The 20,959-nt window shown below is 46.8% G+C and overlaps 1 protein-coding gene across 6 annotated transcripts in view; it reads left to right on the top strand.

Moving 5' to 3' along the window:
• Positions 1 to 20,959, top strand: part of LDAH (lipid droplet associated hydrolase) — a 332,993-nt gene that overhangs the window by 81,739 nt on the left and 230,295 nt on the right. The gene's annotated exons all lie outside the window — the stretch shown is intronic.

Genomic DNA, 20,959 nt, shown 5'->3' with positions numbered 1-20,959 from the left:
GGTCACTCAGGCCCCTGTGATGTGGCTGGGGTCACTCAGGCCCCTGTGATGCGCCTGTAGTTATTCAGACCCCTGTGATGCGGCTCTGGTCACTCAGGCCCCTGTGATGCGGCTCTGGTCACTCAGGTCCCTGAGATGCGGCTGTGGTCACTCAGGCCCCTGTGATGCGGCTGTGGTCATTCAGGCCCCTGTGGTGTGGCTGTGGTTACTCAGGCCCCTGTGATGCGGCTGTGGTCACTCAGGCCCCTGTGATGCGGCTGTGGTCACTGAGGCCCCTGTGATGCGGCTGTGGTCACTCAGGCCCCTGTTGTGCGGCTGTGGTCTTTCAGGCCCCTTTGGTGCGGCTGTGGTCACTCAGGCCCCTGTGATGCGGCTGTGGTCACTCAGGCCCCTGTGATGCGGCTGTGGTCACTGAGGCCCCTGTGATGTGGCTGTGGTCACTGAGGCCCCTGTGATGCGGCTCTGGTCACTGAGGCCCCTGTGATGCAGCTGCGGTCACTGAGGCCCCTGTGATGCGGCTTTGGTCACTAAGGCCCCTGTGATGCGGCTGTGGTCACTCAGGCCCCTGTGATGCGGCTGTGGTCACTCAGGCCCCTGTGATGCGGCTTTGTTCATTCAGGCCCCAGTGAGGCGGCTGCGGTCACTCAGGCCCCAGTGATGCAGCTGTGGTCACTCAGGCACCTGTGATGTGGCTGCGGTCACTCAGGCCCCAGTGATGCGGCTGTGGTCACTCAGGCTCCTGTGATGTGGCTGTAGTCTCTCAGGCCCCTTTGATGCGGCTGTGGTCACTTAATTCCCCTGTGGTCACTCAGGCCCCTGTGATGCAGTTGTGGTCACTCAATTCCCCTGTGGTCACTCAGGTCCCTGTGATGCGGCTGTAGTTGCTTAATTCCCCTGTGGTCACTCAGGCCCCTGTGCTGTGACTGTGGTCACTTAATTCCCCTGTGGTCACTCAGGCCTCTGTGATGCGGCTGTGGTCACTCAGGCCTCTGTGATGTGGCTGCGGTCACTCAGGCCCCTGTGATGCGGCTGCGGTCACTCAGGCCTCTGTGATGCGGCTGTGGTCACTCAGGCCCCTGTGATGCGGCTTTTGGTCACTCAGGCCCCTGTGGTGCACCTGTGGTCACTTAGGCCCCTGTGATGCGGCTGTGGTCACTTAGGCCCCTGTAATGTGGCTCTGGTCACTCATGCTCCTGGAATACTTTCATGGTCAGTTAGGGCCCTGCTATGCTTCTGTGGTCTGGTTTTCTTGTATTCCTGTATTGTCATATTGCTGTATGTCACCCCTAAATATTGTCTGTAACCTAAATTAATGTTCAGCGCTGCGTAATATGTTGGCGCTTTATAAATACAATAAATAAATAAATAAATGGTCACCCTGGACTCTGTAACACTTCTGTGGACACCCTGAGAATCCCCCAAAAGGAGATGGACTAGTCCAAAACCTGCCGGTTCTTATAGATTTTAACTGTTTACTTTTCTCGCTGGAGTGGTCCTTGAAATTGAAATAATCATTTGGCAATGATACGGTTTTGCGTGAAGTAATTTATTAGGCGTGTGACGGGTTTTACAGAAAGTCGTTCTCGCATTCGTTTTCAATTTTCCGGACAATGTATAAGGCGGGCAGGGCTGCGATCAGCATGTGTGAGAGCCCTTTGTAAGATGAAGAACGCTTGGCTCGACACTAAAAAGGGGGGAAACATTTGCAAATGTAAAACTCATTAGTCAAGCTGCTATTTCCACACAGAAACGTCATCCAAGGCGGATGCCCAGGACATATTGATTGTGTGTTTCACTTGTCAGAGCAAGACCATTATCTGATATTGGCTCAAGGGCAGGTCCGTGTTCCTCATTGCGGGCCTGACGAGTCTGCCCTGATTCGGGAGGAATTACATACAGTTCCACAAGCAGCCTCAGTCATAATATACACTTCAGTTCTAATTTGCTGAAAACTAAACACATATTGTCTGTTGTGGGCAAGCTGTGCATCAAAGTCTGTCACTGGCGCTGCTCTGAGGAAGAATTGTACTGATGACCTCACCTACCAACAAGTCATCTGTGCAGGAAGTGAGCGAATGTGCTGGTGCGCAGCTTCAATGAAAACATAGCTTTTATCCCTCATTAATTAAATTAAAGCAGATGTGTCACCATCCTCTCCCCCTTTCCCTGAGAAAGCATTAAAGGAAACCTGCGAGATCCTTTTACCAGAGGGTTTTCTGCCCCCCTCTGGACAAAATGGGAGTGGCCATGCATCAGAATGTGGTTGTGGTCATAGGTAGAGTCCAATGTTGTTTAGATAGCCATATGTGCCCCCCTTCCCCCATTTAGATAGCCAAATATGTCCCCTTCCCCCATTCAGATAGCTAGATGTGTCCCCCCCTTTAGATAGCTAGATGTGACCCTCTTCAAATAACCAGAGGTGCCCCCCACTTTTTGAGCTGCTGTTAACAATTCTGCAGAGGGAGGGAAAGGAGCAGGGCACTTTGGGCCGCCAGCGAGCCACCTCTCATGCATGTGGGGGTGCAGCGGCCATGCTGAGCGCCCTCACAGTGACACGTTCCCCCTCCCCCTATAGCTATGCCTCTGTCGTTTGGTCAAAAAATGTAGATAGCTACCTCGGGAGAAGGAAGCCTTTGGATCCTATAGAGCAGTGTTTCTCAACATTTTATTAGTATGTACCCCTTTTAAAACCCTGTACTCACCAAGTACCCTCTAGCATAGTAAACCTTATCGCAAGTACCCGTTGACAAATGTATGTATGTATCATATTACATGATAATTGGATCTAAACAATTTACAAGCATTTGCTATTGCTTTTATTTAGCTAAAATACTAATTTGGTGTTGTTTAAATGGGATTTATCATTTTCTAAAACTCTAAATTTGTTATTCTTGGTGAAGTATAGCAAGTCTGAGTACCCCCTGGAACCATCAGAAGTACCCTCTGGGGTACGCGTACCGCACGTTGAGAACCTAGGCTATAGAGCATGGGTGTCCAAAATGTTTAAGCCTAGAACCATATTGCTCTTCTCGAGAGTGCTAGGGGGCCTAACTAGAGACATTAAACACAATGTTTGCTGATTGCTGTCAGGTACACTATGCCTGTGACATTTTGTCAAATTGTGTGCAGTTAGCACAGTGGCAGCTGCTAATTACTGGCTGTTTCTGCTGCTGGCACAGTGGCAGCTGCTAATCAGTGGCTGTTACTGCTGTTGGCACAGTGGCAGCTGCTAATCAGTGGCTGCTACTGCTGCTGGCATGACAGTGGCTGCTAATCAGTGGCTGCTACTGCTGCTTGCACAGTGACAGCTTCTTATCAGTGGCTGTTACTGCTGCTGGCTTGATGGCAGCTGCTAAACAGTGGCTGCTACTGCTGCTGGCACAGTGACAGCTGCTTATCAGTGTCTGTTACTGCTGCTGGCACATTGGCAGCTGCTAATCAGTGGTGGCTGTTACTGTTGCTGGAATAGTGGCAGCCGCTAATCAGTGGCTGCTACTGCTGCTGGCATAGTGGCAGCTGCTCATCAGTGGCTGTTACTGCTGCTGGCCCAGTGGCAGCTGCTCATTAGTGGCTGTTACTGCTGCTGGCAAAGGGGCAGCTGCTAGTCAGTGGCTGTTACTGCTGCTGGCATAATTGTGGCTGCTAATCAGTGCCTGTTGCTGCTGCTGGCACAGTGGCAACTGCTAATCAGTGGCGGTTACTGCTGCTGGCACATTAGCAGCTGCTAATCAGTGGCTGTTACTGCTGCTGGCACCTACATGCAGCACTGCAGCTACAGCTTGCGGACAACATGGAATTAAGAATTGTACAGAGCATTGGGGCCCCCCAGAAAAGGCCGCATTTGGGTGGGCCGCATTTGGCCCCCAGCCCGGACCCTAAGCTCACCTGCACTGTGCAGGCACACACAACAGTAGCACAGATCCACTATACAAGATTGCCATTTTTGGCTTTGTGCTAGTGCACAGGCGCATGCTGTCTCCGCTTGCATGGTGCGGGTGAGATTCATCATCAAGAGGGCGGGGGTCTCTGCTCTGGAGGGGGGCGGTGGAAGCTTCAGAGGCTTCCTTCTCCCGAGATAAGTACCTAAATCGGGACCTTTTTTTCCCTTCAGGTTGACTTTAATAAAATAGCGGAGACATCTGAAAGACATGTGAGTTTGGACCCTTTCCTACTAAGAAAAGCGATCACAACCGCAAACATCATGCGATTGTTTTTCATTGTATTATCCACTACCGCAATTCCACCATGGTCCGTCAGGGTGCGCTTGTGATTTGCCATGGGAGAAAGAAAAAATAGTAGGAAAATACTTTGAATTGCTGAAAGTTTTGTGTAGACCTACATTTTATTTTGTAACCTTTTAAAGAAAACCTAAGACCTTAAAGAGAACCAGAGACGAATGACCTAATAAATTTATACATACCTTGGGCTTCCCCCAGCCCCATCAGCATGGATCGCTTCCACACCGCCGTCCTCCGCTGCCTCTATCGCCGGTACCGGGTCCCGTCACTTCGGCCAGTCGATGCAAGCGCAGTGCACTCCCTCCCTACTGTGCATGCGTAAAGCAGGTGCCAGCGAGACGGAGGGAGTCGCTGTGGATGCGTACAACTGCCTCGTCCAGCAAAAGTGACGGGACCCAGTACCGACGATAGAAATAATTAAACGTATACCAGAACCAGATAGAGTTAAACATCAGGTATGCAAGTGGCAATTTTCTGTCCGGGTTGGGACCGGGTTGGACTGAGTCAGACTATAGCATAACCCTCACTGATAAGTAATTACAGCCATAAAACACTTTCCTGTCAATAAATTGCTTCTAAAAGCAGAAAATAGATAAAAAGGGTCAATAATTCATAGATTTGAGCTCTGGCATACGTCAATGAAGGTGTCATTGAGCAGAGACAATGAAACAGTAAAAACTTAAAAACTAGATTTTAAATATAAAATAAAACGGTGGGCTAGCTAAAAAAAGGCATTTTTAGGAGAAGGAGGACCGATACAATTGTTTTTCTCATCAGTTTATTTTCACCTCGGATATCCTTTAAAGAGGAACTCCAGTGAAAATAATTTAATATAAAAAGGTGCTTAATTTTTACAATAATTATGTATACATGATTTAGTCAGAGTTTGCTCATTGTAAAATCTTTCCTCTCCCAGATTCACATTCTGACATGTATTACATGGTGACATTGTTACTGTGGGCAGATTATGTAGCTGTTCTGGCTTTAACAGACAGCTGTAAACAGCCATTTCCTGTGTGTGTCATTGTTACATTGTGGCAGTTTGCCCAGAGTACCGTACGGTACCAGAGCCTCTTGTGGGAGGGGTTTCAGCACAAAATCAGTCATACAGCGCCCCCTGATGGTCTGTTTGTGAAAATCATTATATTTTTCATGTAAAAGTGGGTATCAGCTACTGATTGGGATAAAGTTCAATTCTTGGTCGGAGTTTCTCTTTAAGGTCTCAGCTACACTTTAAGGCAGGGGCAGGCTGAGGCAGAGGCGAGAGAGGCTCCAGCCTCAGGGCGCTGTGTAGGAGGGGGCGCACAACTTACTCGGCTATCATTCCTTTATTGTGTTTGAAGCAGAGAGATATAAGAAAAGGGGATACATGGCAGTGATTGCAAGCCAGATAACTAGAGATTAATGTGTTGGGGGCCCTGGGGCGCCTCTTAGTCTAATATCAATAAGAGTGTGACGGCTGGGGTGAGAGGGATCGAGGGGCGCACTTTGGTGTCTCAGCCTTGAGTGCTGGAGGACCTTGTCCTGGCTCTGCTTTAAGGGAAGGTTTATCTCCCCTATTGTTTCCAGTAATTGCTGTATGTTCGGTTATTGTCTGTATTAGCTACTGCCACATTATTGTTGTATATCTTATGTGTATTATGAACTCACATTTGTATCTGAAGATGATGGCACCATACAAATTAATTATCATCACAACTGCACAGATAACCTGCCTTGCATGTATCTACTCCATTTCAAGGTTATTTCCAATATCCCTTTTTACAAAAAAGTAAGATTAGAAAGGGTAAATTAATTCTCTGCTCAGTCAATCGTACATGGGGATGGTTGGGGGTTAAAGGAGGTGCTGCCCATTAGTTTGTGTTGGTGTACACAATACCTGCAACCAAGCAACAAAGATGGCTGCTAATGCCTGGCCTATGTTCTTGTCTTACCGTGAAGTAAATGTATACACTGTACCTCATGTTCTGCAGTAATTGCCATTCAGTCTGGTCATTTGAAGCTGTAGCAATGACTTTTTTCCACATTGTTCATAAACATTCTTTCCTGTATCCCCCTATGTCACGGTTGGTATACCGAAACCCAATGTCATACATGTTTACCTCAGAGCGTGTTGATATTCTTTGTCGTATGCCCTCGAGATGACGTGTCGTGTGGTATGCAGTGAAATAAAAAGTTTGTAGGAAAGAAGCATTACGTAACTGCAACGGCGCTGAACGATGTGTGGAAAAAAGTTGAGGAATAGGATTCTTTTTCAGAATTAAAGCTATCCAAAATAATTTTCTTTATTAGCCTTATTTCTAGGCCGTTGCTGTCATCTGTGAAGAAGTTCTCCTCTTCGGAACCATGTTTGCAGGTGATGGAACGGGGAAACTGGTGATGGAACGGGCAGGGGCCTAACTACAAATCATGGGGCCCTCAGAAAAACTTTGAGGGGGCCGCTCAATGTTTAAACCCTTTCCATTGGCTCCCCCAGGTGACCCTGACAGCCTGGAAGTCTATCTTGCAACGTTTATAAAACCTGGGCTGTGGAGTCGGAGTTACAGTCGGAGTCTGAGCCATTTTGGGTACCTGGAGTCGGAGTTGGAGTCGGTGGTTTCATAAACGGAGGAGTCTGGAGTTGGAGGATTTTTGTACCAAATCCACGGCCCTAGTAAGTCGAAGCAATTTTGGGTACCTGGAGTCAGAGTCGGTGGTTTCGTAAACTGAGGAGTCGGAGTTGGAGTCGAGTACCGACTCCACCACCCTGCGTAAAACAAGTGTAGACATAATCTTCACCCCCATAACAAGTGTAGCCACAAAAACACCTGATCTGAAGGATGGATGCCTTTATGCGAGAGACTGAGGTAGTAGTTGGGGCCCTCTTACAGCTGCGGGCTGCTTCCCTGTAGTTACGCTCCTGTGTACGGCTCTTTTTGTCTTTAGACCAGCTATTCTCACACTGATGCCCAGGAAGCTGCCGTAGTTTAAAATGTTTGAAAACCTGAATATTCTGTGTTCTTTCTAACCCAGCTTTACCTGCTTGCCACTTGACCAATTCTACTCACGCTCTGCAGAACTGTTTAGGCTTCAGTGTAAAAAAAAGAAAAAAAAAAAAAAGCTACGGGCAGCACCACTGCCCATATCAACAAACATGAAAGTAAAATAAAAAAATTAATAAAAGACCGCAACTTGCAAGCACTCCACAAAAATGCTTACAGTGTAAGAAACGCTTAAAAAATTGTACCTCTTTTGGTACAGAAATCGTCTGACAGGGAAATTAAAGAAAAAAAAAAAAGAACACAAATACTTACCTATGGAGAGGGAAGGCTCTGGGCCCTATAGAGCAGAGTTCCCCAACCCTGTCCTCAAGGCCCACCAACAGAACATGTTTTGTAGAAAACCACAAACATGCACACGTGTGGTAATTAGTGTCTCAGCAGAGCTGATTAACTACCTCTGTGGATTTCCACAAAACATTTACCGCTGGTGGGCCCTGAGGACAGGGTTGGGGAACTCTGCAGAGCCTTCGCATTCCTCTCACAGTACCCGCAATCCCCCGCAAGCTCCTCCGTTAGCAGTCACCGATCGGACTGCTCTCTTCCGCTTGTGTTGCGCTTCGGAAGTCTTCGAAAGGATTAAAGGATACCCGAACTGATGTGTGACATGATGCGATAGACATGGGTATGTACAGTGCCTAGCGCACAAATAACTAGGCTGTGTTCCTTTTTTTCTTTCTCTGCCTGAAAGAGTTAAATATCAGGTATGTAAGTGGCTGACTCAGTCCTGACTCAGACAGGAAGTGACTACAGTGTGACCCTCACTGATAAGAAATTCCAACTATGAAACACTTTCCTAACAGGAAATGGCTTCTCAGAGCCGGAAAGAGATAAAAAGGTTCAATAGTTCATAGAGTTTAGCTGTGGCATACTTCAATGAATGTGTCATTGAGCAAAAACAAAAAAAACAGTTAAAACTTAAAAAGTAGATTTAAACATAAAATAAAACTGGGGAATATCTTAAAAAGTCATTTTTAGGAGAAGGAAGATATACAATTGTTTATTTCATTAGTTTATTTTCGCTTTGGGTGTCCTTTAAGGCTTCCGAAGACGGCCATTCCGTTCTGCACACGTGCAAGTGCCCTCTCTTGCGCACTCGCGGGTGCGCAGTACAGAGCTGCTCGTCTTCAGGGGAACTCGGGCTCCCGAAGATTTCCGAAGTCTCCTGCAGCGGGGGATTCAAACCAAGAAGCATGTGGGGAAATGGGGGGGCCGCGTGGAGACCTTCCCTCTCTTTAGGTAAGTATCTGTTTTTTGTTTTTTAATTTCTGTTTGGAATTACTTTAAATGCTGAGGAGGTTAATACTGCAGAGTGCTGTTAAGAAACTAGAGTTGTGCATCGTTACAGAACGGAATGCAGTAAGGTTCAATGAAAAGGTGTGATAATGGTGGATGACATGGATGCCGCTAGCAGTGTCATTGGCCATCAGGCTGATATCAGACACTGGGGAAGCGATAACACTTCAGCCTTCTCATGACTCTCATACTGCTGGGAAGTCTTGTGCAGGACAGCGGAGCCGAGCCCTTGAGCAACCGCCGTGACACGGTGTGCTCTATTAGCGGACCAGCCTCCTCATATTAATCTGACCGCTGTCCAATGTCAGCACTTACACCTGACCTCTGTCCACCCTGACGATGCACGCCTGTCCCTCCGAGCTATGGCCTAATGATGGGGAAATTCTCTCACACTTCTGAATAGCTGTGTATCAGAAATTCTGAAAGAGGCCATCATATGGTGGAAAGAACTGTGACGTTGCCTTTGTTGGTAGCAGGAGTGCATTAAAGAAATGATCACGGGTGTGCGCATGCTGCAGTTTGTTTGCATGGCCTTCATTTTTTCTTACATAATACAGCAGGTTATGTTCTCCTGCATTTGAAGTCCTGGGGCCATTTGCAATTCTCTTTTTCTCCCGCGTTTTCTCCTGGGAGATATTATTTTTTTATCTTTCATTTGATACAACTTTTTAGCACTTTGCAATACAAAAGTACCAAAAAGTTGCTTGCTGGTGGTTTTAAAGGCATTTTATTGACAAGTTTGAAAATATCACTTAGGTGAAAACTCAGGAGAAAAAGTTAGTCATTGGTAATCAAGATTAACCTTTTGTTATTTTTTTGCCCGATTTTACAATAATTGTGCTAAATGTCTGTAAATCCTCTAGCTTGCACTAGGCTAGCTAGAAGAAGTCTCCGACACCCCCCGATCGCCGCCGCTCCCCCGTTTATACGTTACCCAGCCTGGATCCAGCGATCGGCACAGCTTCCCCGGACAGCTCTGGTCTTCACTATTGGGAGGATTGCAGATGACGTCGCCGACGTCATGCGCAAACCCGATCCTCCCCATAGAGAGACCGGCGCTGTGCCGGGAGGCTGCGCCGATCGCTGGATTCAAGGGGGGTAATGTATAAAAAGGGGGATCGCAGGGGAGCGGCGGGTGCTGGAGACTCTTACTACCTAGCCTAGTGCTAGCTAGAGGATTTACAACCATTGGATCAATTTTTTTTCTGCACGGGGGACTCCTGGGGCCACAGAGCAGTATGCCCGACACAGTGTCGGGCATAATGCTAAGGAGGTAAAAAAAAGCCAGATACTTACCTAAGGAGAGGGAAGGCTCTGGGTCCTATAGAGCCTTCCTGTTCCTCTCCCGGTTCCCTCAGTGCAGTGCTGTCCCCAGGAGCAGTATTTGGTAAAATGCTGCTATCTCCGCTGACGAAGGGAGGCTTCGTAAAGTCTTCGAGAGCACTCGGACCGCCCCGGACGGGCCAGTCCAGACCGTGCATGCACGACTGCCCTCTTTCACGCACTCGCAGTATGGAGCTGCCTATCTTTGGGAGGACTCGGCTCCCAAAGACTTCCAAAGTCCCCGGTGACGGGGGATTCAAACGGGGAAGCTAGCGCTGCACCGAGGGCACCGAGAGAGGAGAGGGAAGGCTCTATGGACCCAGAGCCTCCCCTCTCCATAGGTAAGTATCTGGCTTTTTTTTTAATCTCGATTCTCAATGACTTTAATTGCATATAGCCCCCATTTGTTTGAAAGAAAACTCAATGGCTCTTTTACACTTTTACAAGTCAGTTCTCCTAGGTGATATTTTGACACCTTTTCAATAAAACCACTCAAAGTAATTCTGATTGTACTTTTTCACCTATTGGAGTCAATTCACAAAACTTCTAATAAATGACTTATTTATCACCTAAGTGATTAAAATAACCTTTCAGCGCACTTACAAGCAAAATAATCACTCAAAGTAAGCCCCATTTTACACTTAAAGGGAACCAGAGAGGAACGTACAAAAAAAAAAAAGAAAAAGCTTTTATACATACCTGGGGCTTCTTCCAGCCCCATAAGCCTGGATCGCTCCCACGCCGCCGTCCTCCACTTCCTGGATCAGCGGTACCGGGTCCCGTCACTTCCGGCGGACGCGGCCAATTCTCTGCATCACAGGGGCTCCCTCCATACCCTTACGCGTGCAGCTGCGCAGTAGGCAGCCTCACGCGTACGTATATGGAGGGAGCCCCGTGTGATGCGGACAATTGGCCGCATCTGGTGGCCGACTGGCGGCCATGACGGGACCCGGTACCGGCGGATCCAGGCAGCAAAGGACGGCGGCGTGGGAGCGATCCGTGCGTATGGGGCTGGAGAAAGCCCCAGGTATGTATAGAATCTTTTTCCTGGGGCCTCTGGTTCCCTTTAATCAGTTGTTCTCAGTTATAACTGAAAGAAAACTGATTTTCACAGTAATGCCCATGTTTTCCTATAGCACAGTTTACACTTAATGCGTTTTAACGGAAATCTTCTTCCCAATGCACTGCTATGGAAAAAGCACATACCAACACGTACTTGCGCATACCAACTGATTAGGTGTAAACGGGGCCTTAACCTCTTGAGGACTGTGGTCTTAACCCCCCCCCCCTTGCCCCCCAGTGACCAGGCCATTTTTTACAAACTAGGCCACTGCAGCTTTAACCACTTGAGGACCTAGGGCTTTCTACCCCTTAAGGACCGGACACTTTTTTTCCATTCAGACCACTGCAGCTTTCACGGTTTATTGCTCGCTCATACAACCTACCACCTAAATTAATTTTGGCTCCTTTTCTTGTCACTAATAAAGCTTTCTTTTGGTGCTATTTGATTGCTCCTGCGATTTTTACTTTTTATTATATTCATCAAAAAAGACATGAATTTTGGCAAAAAAATGATTTTTTTAACTTTCTGTGCTGACATTTTTCAAATAAAGTAAAATTTCTGTATACATGCAGCGCGAAAAATGTGGACAAACATGTTTTTGATTAAAAAAAAAACATTCAGTGTATATTTATTGGTTTGGGTAAAAGTTATAGCGTTTACAAACTATGGTGCAAAAAGTGAATTTTCTCATTTTCAAGCATCTATGACTTTTCTGACCCCCTGTCATGTTTCATGAGGGGCTAGAATTCCAGGATAGTATAAATACCCCCCAAATTACCCCATTTTGGAAAGAAGACATCCCAAAGTATTCACTGAGAGGCATAGTGAGTTCATAGAAGATATTATTTTTTGTCACAAGTAAGCGGAAAATGACACTTTGTGAGAAAAAAAAAAAAGTTTCCATTTCTTCTAACTTGCGACAAAAAAAAAAAATGAAATCTGCCACGGACTCACCATGCCCCTCTCTGAATACCTTGAAGGGTCTACTTTCCAAAATGGGGTCATTTGTGGGGTGTGTTTACTGTCCTGACATTTTGGGGGGTGCTAAATTGTAAGCACCCCTGTAAAGCCTAAAGGTGCTCATTGGACTTTGGACCCCTTAGCGCAGTTAGGCTGCAAAAAAGTGCCACACATGTGGTATTGCCGTACTCAGGAGAAGTAGTATAATGTGTTTTGGGGTGTATTTTTACACATACCCATGCTGGGTGGGAGAAATATCTCTGTAAATGACAATTTGTTAATTTTTTTTACACACAATTGTCCATTTACAGAGATCTTTCTCCCACTCAGCATGGGTATGTGTAAAAATACACCACAAAACACATTATACTACTTCTCCTGAGTACGGCGATACCACATGTGTGGCACTTTTTTGCACCCTAACTGCGCTAAAGGGCCCAAAGTCCAATGAGTACCTTTAGGATTTCACAGGTCATTTTGAGAAATTTCGTTTCAAGACTACTCCTCACGGTTTCGGGCCCCTAAAATGCCAGGGCAGTATAGGAACCCCACAAATGACCCCATTTTAGAAAGTAGACACCCCAAGGTATTCCGTTAGGAGTATGGTGAGTTCATAGAAGATTTTATTTTTTGTCAAAAGTTAGCGGAAAATGACACTTTGTGAAAAAACACAATTAAAATCAATTTCCGCTAACTTGTGACAAAAAATAAAATCTTCTATGAACTCGCCATACTACTAACGGAATACCTTGGGGTGTCTTCTTTCTAAAATGGGGTCATTTGTGGGGTTCCTATACTGCCCTGGCATTTTAGGGGCCCTAAACCGTGAGGAGTAGTCTTGAAACGAAATTTCTCAAAATGACCTGTGAAATCCTAAAGGTACTCATTGGACTTTGGGCCCTTTAGCGCAGTTAGGGTGCAAAAAAGTGCCACACATGTGGTATCGCCGTACTCAGGAGAAGTAGTATAATGTGTTTTGTGGTGTATTTTTACACATACCCATGCTGAGTGGGAGAAAGATCTCTGTAAATGGACAATTGTGTGTAAAAAAAATTAACAAATTGTCATTTAGAGAGATATTTCTCCCACCCAGCATGGGTATGTGTAAAAATACACCCCAAAACACATTATACTACTTCTCCCGAGTACGGGGATACCACATGTGTGGCACTTTTTTGCACCCTAACTGCACTAAGGGGCCCAAAGTCCAATGAGTACCTTTAGGATTTCACAGGTCATTTTTGTTTCAAGACTACTCCTCACGGTTTAGGGCCCCTAAAATGCCAGGGCAGTATAGGAACCCCACTAATGACCCCATTTTAGAAAGAAGACACCCCAAGGTATTCCGTTAGGAGTATGGTGAGTTCATAGAAGTTTTTATTTTTTTGTCACAAGTTAGCGGAAATTGATTTTAATTGTTTTTTTTTCACAAAGTGTCATTTTCCGCTAACTTGTGACAAAAAATAAAATCTTCTATGAACTCACCATACTCCGTACGGAATACCTTTGGGTGTCTTCTTTCTAGAATGGGGTCATTTATGGGGTTCCTATACTGCCCTGGCATTTTAGGGGCCCTAAACCGTGAGGAGTAGTCTTGAAACCAAATGTCGCAAAATGGCCTGCGAAATCCTAAAGGTACTCATTGGACTTTGGGCCCCTTAGCGTACTTAGGGTGTAAAAAAAAGTGCCACACATGTGGTACCGCCGTACTCAGGAGAAGTAGTATAATGCGTTTTGGGGTGTATTTTTACACATACCCATGCTAAGTGGGAGAAATATCTCTGTAAATGACAATTGTTTGATTTTTTTACACACAATTGTCCATTTACATAGAAATTTCTCCCACCCAGCATGGGTATGTGTAAAAATACACCCCAAAACACATTATACTACTTTTCCTGAGTACGGCGGTACCACATGTGTGACACTTTTTTGCAGCCTAGGTGCGCTAAGGGGCCCAACGTCCTATTCACAGGTCATTTTGAGGCATTTGTTTTCTAGACTACTCCTCGCGGTTTAGGGCCCCTAAAATGCAAGGGCAGTATAGGAACCCCACAAGTGACCCCATTTTAGAAAGAAGACACCCCAAGGTATTCCGTTAGGTGTATGGCGAGTTCATAGAAGATTTTATTTTTTGTCACAAGTTAGTGAAAAATGACACTTTGTGGAAAAAAAAACAATAAAAATCAATTTCCGCTAACTTTTGACAAAAAATAAAATCTTCTATGAACTTGTCATACACCTAACAGAATACCTTGGGGTGTCTTTTTTTCTAAAATGGGGTCACTTGTGGGGTTCCTATACCGCCCTGGCATTTTACAGGCCCAAAACCGTGAGTAGTCTGGAAACCAAATGTCTCAAAATGACTGTTCAGGGGTATAAGCATCTGCAAATTTTGATGACAGGTGGTCTATGAGGGGGCGAATTTTGTGGAACCGGTCATAAGCAGGGTGGCCTTTTAGATGACAGGTTGTATTGGGCCTGATCTGATGGATAGGAGTGCTAGGGGGGTGACAGGAGGTGATTGATGGGTGTCTCAGGGGGTGGTTAGAGGGGAAAATAGATGCAATCAATGCACTGGGGAGGTGATCGGAAGGGGGTCTGAGGGGGATCTGAGGGTTTGGCCGAGTGATCAGGAGCCCACACGGGGCAAATTAGGGCCTGATCTGATGGGTAGGTGTGCTAGGGGGTGACAGGAGGTGATTGATGGGTGTCTCAAGGTGTGATTAGAGGGGGGAATAGATGCAAGCAATGCACTGGCGAGGTGATCAGGGCTGGGGTCTGAGGGCATTCTGAGGGTGTGGGCGGGTGATTGAGTGCCCTAGGGGCAGATAGGGGTCTAATCTGATAGGTAGCAGTGACAGGGGGTGATTGATGGGTAATTAGTGGGTGTTTAGGGTAGAGAACAGATGTAAACACTGCACTTGGGAGGTGATCGGACGTCGGATCTGCGGGCGATCTATTGGTGTGGGTGGGTGATGAGATTGCCCGCAAGGGGCAGGTTAGGGGCTGATTGATGGGTGGCAGTGACAGCGGGTGATTGATGGGCGGCAGTGACAGGGGGTGATTGATGGGTGGCAGTGACAGGGGGTGATTGATGGGTGATTGATAGGTGATTGACAGGTAATCAGTGGGTTATTACAGGGGAGAACAGATGTAAATATTGCACTGGCGAATTGATAAGGGGGGGGTCTGAGGGCAATCTGAGCGTGTAGGCGGGCGATTGGGTGCCCGCAAGGGGCAGATTAGGGTCTGATCTGATGGGTAACAGTGACAGGTGGTGATAGGGGGTGATTGATGGGTGATAGATGGGTGATTGATGGGTAATTAGTGGGTGTTTAGAGGAGAGAATAGATGGAAACACTGCGCTTGGGTGGTGATCTGATGTCGGATCTGCGGGCGATCTATTGGTGTGGGTGGGTGATCAGTTTGCCCGCAAGGGGCAGGTTAGGGGCTGATTGTTGGGTGGCAGTGACAGGGGGTGATTGATGGGTGATAGGTGATTGGCAGGTGATTGACAGGTGATCAGTGGGTTATTACAGGGAAGGCCAGATGTAATTAATGCACTGGCGAATTTATAAGGGGGGGGGGGGGTCTGAGGGCAATCTGAGCGTGTGGGCGGGTGATTGGGTGCCCGCAAGGGGCAGATTAGGGTCTGATCTGATAGGTAACAGTGACAGTTGGTGATAGGGGGTGATTGATGGGTAATTAGTGGGTGTTTAGAGAAGATAACAGATGTAAACAATACATTTGGGAGGTAATCTGACGACGGGTTTGCGGGCGATCTAATGGTGTGGGTGGGTGATCAGATTGCCCGCAAGGGGCAGGTTAGGGGCTGATTGATGGGTGGCAGTGACAGGGGGTGATTGATGGGTGATAGGTGATTGGCAGGTGATTGACAGGTGATCAGTGGGTTATTACAGGGAAGAACAGATGTAATTAATGCACTGGTGAATTGATAAGGGGGGGTCAGAGGGCAATCTGAGCGTGTGGGCGGGTGATTGGGTGCCCGCAAGGGGCAGATTAGGGTCTGATCTGATAGGTAAAAGTGACAGGTGGTGATAGGGGGTGATTGATGGGTAATTAGTGGGTGTTTAGAGGAGAGAATAGATGTAAACAATGGAATTGGGAGGTGATCTGATGTCGGATCTGCGGGCGATCTATTGGTGTGGGGGGGTGATTAGATTGCCCGCAAGGGGCAGGTTAGGGGCTGATTGATGGGTGGCAGTGACAGGGGGTGATTGACGGGTGATTGACAGGTGATGGACAGGTGATTGACAGGTGATCAGGGGGGATAGATACATACAGTACATGGGGGGGGGGGTCTGGGGAGAATCTGAGGGGTGGGGGGGTGATCAGGAGGGAGCGGGGGGCAGGGGGGGGGGTAAAAAAAAAATAGCGTTGACAGATAGTGACAGGGAGTGATTGATGGGTGATTAGGGGGGTGATTGGGTGCAAACAGGGGTCTGGGGGGTGGGCAGGGGGGGGTCTGATGGGTGCTGTGGGCGATCTGGGGCAGGGGGGGGGGAAATCTGTGTGCTTGGTGCAGACTAGGGTGGCTGCAGCCTGCCCTGGTGGTCCCTCGGACACTGGGACCACCAGGGCAGGAGGCAGCCTGTATAATACACTTTGTAAACATTACAAAGTGCATTATACACTTTGTATGCGGCGATCGTCGGGTTAACATCCCGCCGGCGCTTCCGTATGGCCGGCGGGATGTTGCGGCGGGTGAGCGGCGGAGGCGGAGGATCGCGTCACAGATGACGCGATCGCTCCGCCCATGCCCATACAAGGACCGCCGCCAATTGTCAATACGGCGGTCCTTGCGGCGTCCACTTCCCGGCCGCCAATTGTATATACGGCGGTCGGGAAGTGGTTAAAGAGAACCTGAACTGAAAATAAAAAGTCAAAATAACTATACACAGGTCATACTTACCCCCTGTGTAGTCTACTCCTCAATCTCTTTCCTGCGTCCCATTTGTCCACTGTGATCAATGGATTTCTCTGTCCTCCATTTTAAAAATGGGCATTACTTCATAACGGCTTCCTGGTCAGCACACAGTTAAACTGTAATATCGTCCACTTGAGCCATAGGGAAACATGAGCATTACCTTGCACATTCAGTTGTAACTGCCAGCTGCTGATATATAACTGACAGCAACTGGCATATTTCAGTTCTGACAAAATATTGTCAGAACTGGAAGGGATCACTGTCAGAAGAAAACGGTGAGCTTCTGAGAGGAACTGAAGGTGAGGTTAGTATGTACTATTCATTTGCAGCTACTTCATGTGTTTATTTTAAATAATTTTCCTTGCTTCAGGTTCCCTTTAAGGGCTCACTGCAGAGCCGCACAACTCAGCACACAAGTGATTCCCCCCTTCCTCTTCTGCCCACCAACAGAGCTTTCTGTTGGTAGGCTTTGATCGCTCCTGCGATGTTTGATATTGGTTTCCTTTTTTTATTAATACATTTTACTTTTGTTTTTTAAACAGTCCTTCCGCCCGAAACGTCATGCTGTTTGCTATGCTTTATACTACTGCTCATTGATGTGCAATAAATATTGATTGGATATAAATCCGTGAAGGGTTGAGTCCTCACTGGGATGACTCTTACTTAAGTTCTGATTTGAAACACCTCCAGGGTTAGAGCTGTCTTGATTGGGTATGGCAAGGCGTTCCAAAGGGTAGAGGTAGTATGACATAAAGCTCTGGCTCCATAGGATTTTAGTTGCACTCTGGGGATGTTCAAGTTATTAGATCCTGTTGATCTCAGGTCATGGGAGGTCTGATGCAGTTGCAACAAAGCCTTCAGGTATCTGGGGTCTAGATCGGGTAGAGATTTGAATGTTAGCATGCCAATTTTAAGGAGGATTCTCCATTTCATGGGTAGCCAGTGAAGTGAGCAAAGAATCGGTGTTATGTGGCAATGGCGGGGTTGGCTTGTCAACAGCATTCTGTATTAGCTGCTGGTGGTGTAGGTCTTTCGAAGGCCTGCATAGAGGGAATTGCAATACACCAGCCATTATGTGATGAAGGTGTGAACTTGGGTTGGAAGGTTTGAGGTGCTTAATTTTTGCGATGTTCCTTAGGTGAACAGATTACCCAGCAAGCTGATGGCAAACCAGAACTCCTAGGAGAGTGTGAGGGGCTACAAAGGACCAAAAAAAGCCCTCTTACCAAAATGTTAGGAAAAACAAAAGTTTAGTCTGAACGCTGGCAAGAACCTAGGGATGGTCGGAAATGTTGATTTCCGCCAATGCCGATTACCCATTTCACGGATTTCCGATCGATTTCCGAGTTCGGATTTCCGAGTAGTGGTTTTTTTGGTCATTTTTTTGTATTCTCTGATTGGCCAAATACTTCCGAGTTGACTCTGCATTCTCTGATTGGTCCAATGCTTCCGAGTTCTGTGATTGGGCTAAAATTACCGAGTTGTGGTAATGCCGTATTTCTGCAGAAATCCGATTTCCGATTGGTTTCCTATTTCCGAGTAGTGGGTTTTTTGTTTTTTTTTACATTTTTTGCATTCTCTGATTGGCCAAATACTTTTGAGTTGTTTTTTGCATTCTCTGATTGGCCAAATACTTTTGAGTTGTTTTTGCATTCTCTGATTGGTCCATCGATTTCGAGTTCTGTGATTGGGACAAAATTACCGAATTGCATTAAAGTGAATGAGAACTGCATTTAAAAAAATGAGACAGATACTTACCCAAGGAGTGGGGAGGCTCTGGGTCCTATCGAGCCTTCCCGCTCCTCTCCTGGTCCCCTCGTTCCAGTGCTGGCTCGCCCGGTAGCAGTATTTGACTAATTTAGTCAAATACTGCTTTACCCGGCCGAAGGAGGCTTCAGAGGTCTTCAGGGAGCCCTAGTGCTCCTGAAGAAGTATTGCACCTGCGCAAGCACGCTCTCTTGCACGCTCACGCCTGTGCAGTATGGAGCCGCACGTCTTTGGGAGGACACGGCTCCTGAAGACTTCCAAATACCCTTCGGTGGGGGTTTGAAACAGGGGGGAAACAGCACAGTATAGAGAGCACCGAGAGAGGAGACGGAAGGCTCTGTACGACCCAGAGCCTTCCAATTCCTTAGGTAAGCATTTGCTTCACTTTTTTTAAATGCGGTTCCCATTCACTTTAATGCAGTATTTCTGCAGAGATCCGATTTCCAAGTTCCATTTTCCGATTTCCGAGTTCCGATCGGAAATTCAGATTTCCGATCGGAAATTCGGAATTTCAATTCCGCGAAATCCGAATGAGCATCCCTACTCAGTATTGTCAGCATATAGTTGACAATTTTCATGAGTTTCCCAGTTGTCATTCATCCACTCCTGAAGTAGAGCTAAGCACACACTTATTTTTGGAATAGGGTCTATCATGCCAAATGTGAATGATAACTATAGCTGGGTGTCATCAGCATAGCAATGATATGTCAGACCGTGTTTTTGGATGATTTTTCCAAGTGATTGCATGTAGATGGTGAACAACAAAGGTGTTGCCATTGATCCCTGGGGCACGCCAGATTTTAATGGTACAGGGTTGGAATGGAAAGGCCCCAAGTCTACCCTTTTGTGTTCTGCCAGCCAAGAAGGAAGAGGACCACAATGAGAGTGAACAGTCAGGCTCCTTACATATTGCGCTGGGCAATTTCTATTTTCAATACTTCATTTTTGTTTTTCTCCAGACTATACCACAGACCACTTGCTTCAACAAGAAGGTCCAGTTCATTTTTAGCTTTCAGCAAAAACGTAATCCCCCTAATTAGGCTCACCCATGTTATTGCACATTAATCACCTGTGAGTCCAAATGAAAGAAACAAAAGAACATTCTGTAAAAATCACACGTTTTTTCCACTTTCAACGTGCGTAAATTAACAGCGAAACTACTCAAATGTGTCTCCATCGTTCTTTTTAATTGCTTCCTTGGAACGCGCGCTATCCACAGTCAAAGCCCTGCCAGTTGCACTGTTCTGCCCAGTCACCAACACACGGCTGTACCCCTTCGTGCCCCAGGATCAGAAGGAGAAAAGAAAAGAAAGTTGCATTTGAAGAAAAACAGAGTGTGTCAGATGTAAGGATTATTTAAAGGGGAACTTTCGCGAAAAGGGGGGAAACAATAAATCAATACATTGCAAAGTGGGAAGTTAAAAAATAGAAAAGAGATCGAGAAATGATTGATATTTGCCTTGTTCATATTGTGTGATCTACAATCAGCCTGGACATAATCATCTTTACTACCCGCAGGCATAAAAATACTAGACAGCAGCAACTGCCAGTATCTATAACCACACCCCCTAACAATGCGATAGGCTAAAAGGTTGTTTTTTCATAGATATACATATACAGAGGGAGATACTGGTTGCTTGGCAGTTGGAAACCGCTGTTATTTACCACAATGCAACAAGGTTCACAAACAGCAGTCAGGACCATGGGCATGACCTCACCCTGTGGGAGGGGTTTCACTACAATATCAGCCTTTCAGACCCCCCTGATGAGCTATTTAAGAAAAGTTAAAGCTTTCTTGTGGGAAAGGGGCAGGACTGTTGGAGTCTCTCAGTTTATGAAACCACCGACTCCAACTCTGACTCCAGGAACCCAAAATGGCTCCAACTCCTCGACTCCGACCTCTTTTCTCTTTTTACGTCATGCTCCAAGTCTGGAAATTTTCAAACGTACCCTTAAAGCTAATGTAACCCCGTTTTTTTTTTTTAAAGGCAGATACTCACCTAAGGAGAGGCAAGGCTCGGTCCTAATGAGCCATCCCTCTCCCGGTGCTGCGCTGGCTCCTCCGTTCGTATCCCTCGCCGAGGGGACTTCGGAAGTCTTCGGGAGCAGAGTCCTCCCAAAGACAGGCGGCGCACACGTGAGTGCGTCATAGAGGGCGCGCGTAAGTGCAGTGTAGAGTGGCCCATCTTCGGGAGCACTTGGGCTCCCAAAGCATTTCCGAAGCCTCCCTTCGGCCGGGAGACAGCGGTATTTGACCGAAACGGTCGAATACTGCTACGGGGTAGCCAGGACAGCAGCGGGCACCGGGAAAGGAGAGGGAGTG

This window comes from Hyperolius riggenbachi, chromosome 4 (genome assembly GCF_040937935.1).
Source record: "Hyperolius riggenbachi isolate aHypRig1 chromosome 4, aHypRig1.pri, whole genome shotgun sequence".
Lineage (NCBI taxonomy): Eukaryota > Metazoa > Chordata > Amphibia > Anura > Hyperoliidae > Hyperolius > Hyperolius riggenbachi.
The sequence above is the reverse complement of the archived record's forward strand: the minus strand, read 5'-3'. Positions and strand labels throughout refer to the sequence as shown.